General features: G+C 42.9%; 1 pseudogene across 1 annotated transcript; it reads right to left on the reverse strand.

Annotated features, from left to right (window-relative positions):
• Nucleotides 1-7,705: 7,705 nt before the first annotated feature.
• Nucleotides 7,706-8,260, reverse strand: LOC308495749 (large ribosomal subunit protein uL22-like; annotated as a pseudogene). The gene has a single exon. The product of its transcript is annotated as a large ribosomal subunit protein uL22-like (transcript).
• Between the last annotated feature and the right edge of the window lie 2,824 nt (nt 8,261-11,084).

The following is an 11,084-nucleotide window of genomic DNA, read 5'->3' on the forward strand; positions in this document are numbered from 1 at the left end:
TCGGTGCCTTGAGCCAGCGGAGTCGGCGCAGGAAAGAGGAGCGGCAGGATATTTGCAGCGGGGCCCTCGGAGGGGCGGGGCCCTCGGAGGGGCGGGGCCCTCGGAGGGGCGGGGCCCTCGGAGGGGCGGGGCCCTCGGAGGGGCGGGGCCCTCGGAGGGGCGGGGCCCTCGGAGGGGCGGGGCCCTCGGAGGGCGGGGCCCTCGGAGGGGCGGGGCCCGTCGAGGGCGGGAAGGCCCGCACTGAGGTCCGCTGAGCGTCGCTGGCGGGGGTTGCAAGGCCGCCAGGCAGCCCGAGGCTCCCGAGTCCCCGCCGCCGCCCGCCCGCGGGTCCTCTGTCCGCGTCTGCATCCGGGTGCCCAGCCTCCCCGAGCGGGAACGAGGCCGAGGAAAAGGTGACCCGGGGAGAGGCGGGAGCGCGGGCGCGGGGTGACGCGGGGCCGGGGCCGGTAGGGGTTGCGCGAGGCGGTGGCTCCTTCTCTGTCTTACCTGGAAGCTGTTCCCGCAGACCCCTTCCTGCCATCCTGAGCCGGCAGGGGAGTGGGTGGCGAGGGCTGGGGGGTCCCTCCTGGGGGTCCTGACCTGGTGGGAAAGGGGCGGAGGGCCCGTCCGTAAGCGCCCTGCCCGCGTCCCCGGAGGTGACTTCCTCTGCGGGCCGCGAAGGGGGGGTCAGGTGATGCCCCCCCGCGGGTTGGGGCTCCCTGTGCAGCTAGTGCCGCATTATAAGGGAAGTGCTGAAGGGTCACCTTTGGAAGACGTAAGAAACTGAAAACTCCTCTCGCTTTAGGAAACGGCCCAGGAACGCTGAACAAGTGACTTCTCTCAGGTGGGGGGTACTGAACAGCCAGCCGAGAGGAATCTTCATAAACCGTGGTGTCTAGAACGTGTGTGTGAGTGTGTGTGTGGACATGTGTACATACACACTTATATACATGCATTTAGACAGAGAATGTGAACATTGGATGAGGCTGAGGAATTGCTTTTACTGTTGGAGATGTGTACGCTGGAATAAACATCGAGGAGAGGAAATGAAACCAGGTTCCTCTGCCTCCTCCACCAGGAAAACTTGTAGGGAAATGTATGCCACAGAGATATTTAAGGAAAACCAAAGCTGTAGGACCTAAGGTGGTGGTAGGACATGGAAAGCCTGAGATCTGCTTCAACAAGTGGCATTGTGAACAGGAAATCCCCCTTGCTCTTTGTCTGGGGGCGAGGCTAACCCTCAGGCCCTGCCCAGTCTGTAGTGGGCTGGGCGGTCCTGAGAGGAGGTCAGGGCCAGGGACCGCCCTGGAACCGACTACCCTGGAGAGAGAAGACAATGATTAGAGTCTGTGGGATGAATGATCCATTTTTCTACTGGGACAGTTTCAGTAGTTTTTTAGATATTGTGAACAGCATTATAAAAGTAGTGTCTTTTTGTAATTGACCTCAGATTGCATCTTATGCTATGGAATCCAAATAAACCCTCCAAAATCCAAAACAAACTTATTCTTGAAAGGAGGTGGTCACTGTATTTATTACCTTACCATGGAAGGCCCCCCTTAAAGTAGATCTCCGAGCCCTGCATTTTGTGAGCTTTATAGATACTTGAACCGTACGATATGTTCTTTGGAATCTATGGAACAGTAAATACAAAGGAAAAGGAAAAAAGTAAACTTTGTTTTTGAAAATAACATCTATTTCATTCAGAAAAAAATATATTAAAAGTTTTCATTGTTTTCACTTTGATGTGCATGAGGATTGAATAACAGAATATATGTTAGGAATTGATGTCCAGATACCTTTGCATTAAGTTGGGTTGGTGCAAAAGTAATTGTCGTTTAAAAGGTTAAAAATAAATGCAAAAACCTCAATTACTTTTGCACCAATTTAATAGTAATATAAAAAACAGTACTGATTTTCAAGGTAAGTTTTAAATGTTGAATTTAAGAATCAGGAAGTGAATGTCGTAGAACTGTAGAAAAACTCATAATACTAGCATGTGGGTTTGTCACCTACACAGCAGAAAGTGTTTTACTTGTGTTAGACTTTAAAATACCTTGCTAAACTATATTCGCATTTCATTTCAACAAACATTTACTGAGGGCCTGCTGTGTGCCAGTATCTAGAAAGAATGAAATAGAGATCTTGGCCTAAGTTTGACAGGAAGATGGATGGGCATGGGGTGAACACTTTGCAGAAAAGGGCCAGGGAGGTGGAACACAGGTGGAACACACTATTGGGTACGCAGAGGAAAGAACGGGACATCTATTTGAGCTGCTCATTGAACTGTCCAGTGGCTGTTTGTCAGGGCAAAAGGGGGCCATTCATTTCAAGCACAGGGAAGAACACAGATACAAGGGCATAGAAGCAAGAGTGCAGGGAACTGTGAGCTCTGTAATGTCCTCTGGGTGTGAGTGGCAAGGCGACAGATGATATTGGTGGTTAAGTGACAGCCAGATCCTGAAAGGCCCTACTTGTCTCACTCAGGAAGGAGCTGGACCTCTGTCTTGTGTGGGAAGGGTTTTAAGCAGGCAGATGAGCTCATATTGGGAAAGAAACCAGTGGGAAGGAAAGATCTGAGAGTCAGACTGTGTAGGAGACTATGAATGCATTATGTTCAATACAAAATACATTCAGGAAGTATTTGTTGGACCCCCAAATATGTCAGGTAATGTCCTAGGTGCTGTGGACAAAATAGGCAGAAATCCTGTACTCTGTGGAGTGCAACGTTGATATCTACAGTCCAGACAAGACAAGAAGGACCTGACCTAAGCTGGCGAGGATGGAGAAGGGGTGGAAGTGACTGCCTTTGGTGACCCATTAGTGACCCATTAGACTTGGAGGAAGAAGAAATGGGAAGAATCAAACACAATTCCCAGGTTTCTGCCTGGGGAGATGAGGTGAAATCTATTTCCATTTTCCATGTATTAGCAAACTGCAAAATCAGGATACCATTTCTGGCATACAATGTGAGAGTTGTTTTTATCCCACTAGAACGATACATACTTTGAGTTCTTTTCCCAGGATGGGGAATGCATTTCTGAGATTGGATGGCCAAGAATAATAATTAAAGCAGTTTGCATCTAATTGCTCTCCTGCTGGCTTTTCTAGTTATCCTACAAATGGAATTTAGATTTCTCCAATTGACTACAAAATAGCATTTGGCTAAATATTTATGATCATGTTTTCTGTGGTGTTGGTGTTAAAGCAATTCAAAATCGTGAAATCCTTTTCTGTCAGTTTTATAGCTCTGAGACTGACCCCAGCCTAGTGAGTTTGGGACAATAGCTGAAAATGACGAGATGGCATCAGATTAAGCATGTTTGTTATAATTTTTTTCTGCATTAGTTTACAAGTGTTAAAACATGTGCCTCAAAGGACTTAACGTAAAGATAGAATTTATTTCTCATTCAGCTGAATAATCCACAGGTGGCCTGGCTTATGAACCATTCTCTCTTTCCTTGCCTTCTATGACCCAGCCCTCACCTTGTGTCCTCACTTCCTCTCTGGCTACGCCTCAGTCCCATGTACAGATGTGTATCCCACTTCCCAGCCCCTGTATTTACACCTTCCAACCACTGAATTTACTCTTTGCTCTGGTTTATCTCCCCTATGCCCAAAGTTTAAATGATCACCTATGTGAAGTTGATTCATAAATAGATGTCTCCGTTTTAGTCCTCTGAGTCCTTCCTGATCTATAGATCCAGTTAGTTTCTTGACATGTGCACTGGGCTGTCTCAGAGATTCCTTCAGCTCAGCAGTTCTTAAACTTATTCCTCAACCTCCAAACCCAGTCCTATTTCTATATTCCCTTTTCAGTAATGGGCACCAACATTCATCAGGCTCTGCTAGCTTACCTCTCACCCAATCCATCATGGAATTCCGGCAGTTTCTTACGTCCACACTCTCTTCTGAATTCTTCGCTTCCCTCAGTTTCCATCTTGGTCTAAGATAGCAACGTCTCTCATGTGGTGTATTGCATTAGCCTGAAAAGTGGCTTTGCTGCCTCCAGTATGAGCTGTACTGGGCAGAATAACCCTTTCAAATGCAAATCTGACCGTGCCATCTCCTAGGTAAGACACTTCAGAAATTGCCCTCTACACATAGGAGAAAGACTAAAATTCGAACTGTGAGGGACCCGGGACTGCATGATCTGGCTTCCACCTCAGATGCTGGCTTTCCCCAGCACCACCTCCCGCACCTTTCTTTCTATGCTCCCACCTCTTTGGCGTTTTTCAGGCTGTGCCACTCTCTCTTGTCACAGAACCTTCTCCCATGCTATTCCTTCTGTCTGGATCATGCTCCTACCCCTCTACTACTTACCCAGTTGGCTGCTGTCTTCCTACAGTAAAAGCTTAAGCTTCACGTCCTCATGGCACCCGTTCTGACTTCTCTTGCTTCTCTCTTGGCACTGATCATGGTTATAATTTTTCATTTGCTTGTTACGATTGGTGAATGTCTGGCTTTCCTGCTAGGCTCACGTTCCACAAGGTCATGAATCATGTCTGTTTTTATTCATCTTTATGCCTCTAGTCCCAAGCAGAAAAACACAATAGTAACTGAAGAGATATATGTAAGAGGAAAGATGGCCTGCATGGCCCTATAACATTTGTCTATCTACATGGAAACTGTGTGTAATTACTGTTAGATTTGGGATGTCTTGAGAGTTTGGTGAAATGGCCAGCAGAAAGCTTCATGGCACACATGAGAGGGCGTGTAACAGGCTATTGTGTGTGTTCTTTTAGAGGAGGTTGTGCATACAAAAAACTAATTTCCCAGAAGAAATAGATTGTTGCCTTCACTTTATTTCCTCTAGACAAAGAATAACAATGAATGGAAAAAGTTAATTCAGGACAATTTCAGGTAAGGTCCATACTATGCTGAGAACAGAGAGAGTATTGTAGGACAGTCAAGATTATCTCAGATTGCCTTTGGAGAAATGCAGTGGGTCTTGTTCCCCACACATTGGGAAGCACAGAGAATGAAGTTTCAAGAAATATTACCCGAAGAAAAAACCTTGTGTTCCTAAGAGTTGGTCCCACCTTTTCTCCTGATGCGGAGCATTTATTGTGTTCTTCTGTGTAGCCCTAACCCATGGGACTTGAGAGAGGTCACACTATCCATGTCCCAGGAAGAAATTCCACGTGATCCATGCCAGTCATTGTGATCCAGTTTTTTGTGTCAGTTACTGAATCAGATGTGGGCATTTTCACCCAGAGAAATGCCAGAAGTGTTCTGAGTCCATTTTCTGTTTTTTTAATTAAAATGTATTGGGATGCCAATGGTTGGTAAAATTACATAGGTTTCAAATTCAATTCTGTACTACCATATGCTCATATCACATTATGTGTTCACCACCCAGAGTCGGTTCTCCTTCCATTACCATATATTTGACCCTGTTTACCCTCATCTCCCATCTCTCTCCCTCCTTACCCTCTGGTAACCACTAAACTATTGTCTGGGTCTATGTATTCTTTTTGTTTCTTTGTTTGTCTTGTTTCTTTGTTGCTTTAGTTTTATATCCCACATATCAGTGAAATTAAATGGTTCTCGACTTTTTCTCTGTAATTTATTTCGCTTAGCATAATAATCTCAAGATCCTTCATGTTGTCACAAATGGCACTATTTCATCTTTTCTTATGTCCCAGTAGTGTTCCATTGTGTATATATACCACATCTTCTTTATCCAATCATCAATCGAAGGACACTTTGGTTGTTTCCATGTATTGGCCACCGTAAATGAAGCAGCAATGAACATCAGAGCACTTATATCACTCTTTGTAGAAGCACATGGGAAATAGTCCTTCTCCCCCTCCATACTGTTGTATCTGACTGATCTGGAAAGTGCTGCACCAGCTTGTGACAATGAGGAGAACTGGCCTACAAAAGAGTGACATGCTAAGGATGGCTGAGAGGGAAGACAGAGAGCACTGAGGTGGCAGGCTAGCCTTCCTCATTGAGGGGGCGGGTGGGCGCGCACAATTTGCTGGACACACGTATAAAAGTTCATGTTTGGTTGGTGTGCACAAGAGAACTTTGTAAAACATTATGTGCTTCAGTTTCCTTCTGCTTTTTATTTATATATAAATAATCTCCATCATGGAACAGTCTTGTAGCAAGTATTTCAGGAATAAGAGTGACTGTCAATCACTTTCGTCAATTTCATTTACAGGTGAAAGAAAAATTGTGGCATAGGAATCACTGAAAAATCCCTTAGCCTGTCTAATGGTCTTCTGGGTCTAGAAAAAGAGAATTACTGTTTATCCCATGAGAGTCATTTCAGGATGACTACACATGTCACACCTGGCTCATTTTGCTTTTCCAATATTCTGGTTCAGGAGGCATTTACCATATTTTCCTTGGACATTTTCTAGTCTGCTACCCTCAAATGAGGCTTTACCTGTTTTCCTAAACAATTTTACCACCAAAGCACCTATATAATTTGTTTGGCAATCTTGAATCTTGGCCTATGATGTCCAAGCAAGGAAACCCATGTCTTAATCATATATTAGATTTCTCCGAGTGATTAGCTGTTCTACTCTGCCTCTAAACTTCAGAACTCCCAGAGATACCAGTAAATCCTTCCCCTGGAAGGCCAGGTTCTATCTAACTTGGTCACACCTGGAGACAAGGAATGTGATGGAAGGAAATCACATTTATTGAGCACATACATGTAGCAGGTACTGAATTAGGCCCTTAATTTCTGTTATTTCATTTAATTCTCATAACTCTGTGACGTATGAATTTTTCACAGTTTATAGAAGGGGAAAGTAATGTATGATTTAATGATTTGCCCAAGGCCACACAGTTAGAAAATGGTGGTCGCAGACTATGAATACAAAGCTCTATAACAACAAAGTTCATACACTTTTACCTAGAGCAGGGCAAGAAATTAATTCCTCTGAATGAGGACTGGTATATATCAGCCATGCTGATGAGGCAAGGGTCACCTCAGTGATATCAGTGCAGGTGTGAAAGAAAAACCGTGGAGATAAGCAAAACATTCCTTTCAGAAACCAGAAACGATTCTGGAAAGGTAGGACTAGAAACTTCCACAGCAGTGATGTGTGATAGAACTGTTTATGATGATCGAAACGTCCTCTGTCTGCCCTGTCCAATATGGCAGCCTCTCACCACATTAGCTATGGAGCACAGTGTGCTGGGGGTGGGGTTCATGGCGAGACTTTGTCTCAGCCCTTCCTAACCGCTTGGATGCGTTTTCCCTGTTGTTTACCCAATGAGCAGGGGTCGCTCTACCAGTTGTTAGTTTTTCTTTTTTTTCTCAGAGTAAATTATTCCATATACAGCTGGAGATTTGGTGTGCATGTGGGGGGTGACGAGTTCAGGATCTTCCTATGTGGCCATCTTAAATCAGAACGCAGTCCAGCAATTTCAAAATGTCACGGCCCTGCTTTCCGGCCTCCATTGTGTCTGATGAGCAATATGCTGTGCATCTCATTGCAGATCCTTTGTACTGACTTCGTTTTTTGTTGCTCTGTTTGTTTGCTGCTCTCCAGATTGCTTGCCTTTGGCTTTGAAGAGTTTGGTGAGGTGTCTGGGTAGGAACCTCTTTGATTGATAATTTTTGGAGTTCATTAAGCTTCTTGAATATGTAGACCTGCATCTTTTATCAAATTTGGAAAGTTTTCAGCTGTTGTTTCTTTCAATATTCTTTATGCTATTTTTTTCTGCCTTTACTTTTATTAGCATTTGTGTGAGGCTGAATTTATTCCCGGGCCATAAGTTTTAGTTTCTTCACTTTCTTCTCAGAGATCATTTCCTTCTGTGCAACCTCCTCTTCTGGTGTAGGAACAATAACAATCTGCTCTTTCTCAGTTAGGATCATCTCTCTGTTGCAGGGAGAGCTCCTGTACGGGTTTCTACACCCATGAACTCTGGAAGTTCTGGGCTGCATCTCGGGAGCCCTGTTCACCTGGATGTGTAATGACCAGAGAGTCGATATCTAAACCCTTAAGTTCAGCATTACTCTGCATTTTTCAGCATGTGCAGTAAAAATTCTGCTCTCTTTTTGGGTTGGACTGTTTGTCCAACCCTATTGTTTGGCCCGGGCACACCTCCTAACTCCACCGTTATAACAACGGTACAGCACACATTGCTTTTGTAATGTGACATCCTTTAGATACTTGGTGGCTTTTCAGATATGCATACTCTTGATGACCTGGGCAGTTTCACGAGTGTTCTTAAAATGAACAGGTAGATTCGAACCTCTTGATTTACATGATTTTGTGGGGTTCTCTGAGTCAAGCGAACAGCGAACCATTTTCAGAGGTCTCCTCAGGCTGCTTACGAGAAGAACTCTTTATGGTTTTAAAAAAATTTATTTTATTTTATTTTATATTTTCTGTCTTCTCTTCTTCTGGGATTCCCACTGTATGTTGGTTTGGTTGAACTCTTGGGCTCTGTTCATTTTCTTCATCCTTTTGCCTTTTTACTCTTCCAATTGAATAATTTCATTAGGTCTATTTTCCAGGTTGCAGATTCTTTATTCTGTTTATACAATTCTGCTATTGAAATCCTGTAGTGAGCTTTTCATTTTAATTACTATACTTCTCATCACTAGGATTTGTATTTGGCTCTTTTTAATATTTTCTCTCTCTTTATTGATATTTTCTATTTGTTCACACATTATTCTTATGACTTCCTTTAACTAGTTCAACATATTTGAGATACATGATTAAAAGTCTTTGTCTAGTAATTCCAATCAGTGTGCTTCCTCAGAGACAATGACAGTTAACTTTAATTTTTGTATGAATGGGCCAAATTTTTTTCCATGCTTTGTAATTTTTCATTGAAAACTAGACATCCTGAATATTATCATGTTGTCTTTTCAATCAAGGTTTTCTCCCTCTAGGGTTTCTGTTACTTGTAGGTTGTAGCTGCTTGTTTAAGGAACTTTATCAACTATTTTACATGTCTGTATTCTTTATTATTTGTGATCTCTTAAGTCTCTGTACCTCTAGCTATTTTTCAGCTAGTATTTTGACCTAAATTTTCTTGAACATTAGAAGCAAAAAATAAAAATAAAAAGAACAGAGAGAGAGAGAGAGAGAGAGAGAGAGAGAGAGAGAGAGAGAAGAAGAAGAAGAGAGAGAGAGAGAGAAGGAGAGAGAGAGAGAGAGAGAGAAAGAGAGAGAGAGAGAGAGAAATTTAAAAATATTTTTAGGGGGGAAATTCTATCTGTTTCTACATGTTTGCAGCCATTCAATGGAAGGTGGAATGTGTCCTGAATCTGAAGAAGTTCAAACAATAGAAAAAGCACATAGGAGCTCACTGATACTAGCTACCATTTACTGAGTGCTCACCATGCCACACACTGTGAGAAGAGCTTTACTGCTATTGTTTCATTTAATTTCCATAACAACCATTGAGGTAGGTATTGATAAAATCCACAGTTGACAGGGAAATAAGTATTAGAAAGTTTAAGCAACTAGTTCGTGTTTTTCAGCTAATGGGAGGTGAAACCAGGATTTAAAACGTCAGCGCTCTCAGCCTGGGCACTATGTTGTCTGCTCCTTAGAAGTGGGATCACATCCCTGCCTTTTCATTTAAATTAATATTCCTCGGACATGAATCTCAGGAAATTGCTTGCTGCCCTTTCCCACTATGCTTCCAGAATGTGTTTCCTTGCAAGTGATGAAGTGGAAATGACACCAATGAGTATGAATGAGTGGATGGAGGTGAAGGTGGGAATGGTGAAATAATGAGTCCTGTCCATGACAGACACCCATTTGCCCCACAGCCAAAAAAAAAAAAGAAATTTTTTAAATCCTAATCTTTTCCTGGCTTTGCAAATTCAACCTAGGCTGGGGCACTCCTTCAGTGCTTAGCCAGGCCATTCACAACTGCTTCTTACCCTTTCCTTCCTGCTACACTGAGCCCAGAGATCAGCCAATGGTGAAAGCTTAGAGTTTTCTTGTGTCTTTCCTGAGCAGGCAACCTGCCTTGAGGATGTGTGTGTCTAAATTTCCAGCATACAGGAGTGCCTTTGAATACCTCAATTTTACAAAGAAACTCCCTCTCTAGCTCTTCACCCATGGCTTTCACTGGTCTATTGTGTGCCTCAATCTATAATGTTTTGTCCTTACTGGCTGTGGGTTGACAGTTTGCCCTAAATTGCTTTTGCAGACTGCCTGCCTCTTTTCACCAGGAGTGAGTTCTGAAGTAGTCAAAAGGGGGCAATGCTTTGTGTGTCTTCTAGCTTTCAGACAGGTTTGAACATACAAATACCTCTTTGTTAACAAGCTCTGTTCTGCGCCCTCTGAAACACAGCCAAGGGTCCCATATCAGGAATACAGGCCCCCTTCTTGAAGACCACCACCAGCACTGTCCTTACCAGGCAGTGGGTTGGAACAAAGGCTAATTAAAATGCCACAAAACATTCTATCATTTTTAAGTTGTTTTTTTCTCTCCCAGATTTAGTGTTCACTTTGTTGATATAAAGACTGGCTTGTTTTCTAGAGTTCTGTCAGACTTGATTTTGACAATTTTATGTATTTTTTTAAAGTTTCTGTGGTGAAACAGGCTCTACGATTAGCCTCTTCTCTTTTGTGCACTTATGTCAACCCAGATATATTTTGCAGTGTGTTGTGAGTTCAATCCAGGGCCCCAAACCAACAAATTCCACAACCAAAGTAAATTGCTTTGTTACGATAAATCTTGATTATGATGAAGACTTTCTTAAATTAGAGTATCAGTTTATAAAAGTTTAAGATAAAAGTACCTAAGGTAAATTTTGAAATCTGAAAGATTAATGAAGACAACAGTTGTATATGACGTTAACTCTCATTCTATCTTTCAAATTTCTGTATTTTGTGATGTAATTTTTTCAGAGAATGGAGAGACTAAAGTATATTATTGGGTATCGTGACATGACTTGACTAGTTGAGGTGTTGACTTTCTCTACATGACCTATATTTTAATGTTCAGTAGACAATGAGAGAAAAGATTTGAAGGTGGAACACCATAGGAGTTCAGTGAATAGACTTGAAGATATTCCAGTTACCAAGAAGGCAATCATTTAAGCAGTTTATCGGAATGAACGAGAAGAGTGTAAAAACCTTAGATTCCCTGGAACCCAGCGGTCT

This window comes from Rhinolophus hipposideros (assembly GCF_964194185.1).
Source record: "Rhinolophus hipposideros genome assembly, contig: HAP1_SCAFFOLD_77, whole genome shotgun sequence".
NCBI lineage: Eukaryota > Metazoa > Chordata > Mammalia > Chiroptera > Rhinolophidae > Rhinolophus > Rhinolophus hipposideros.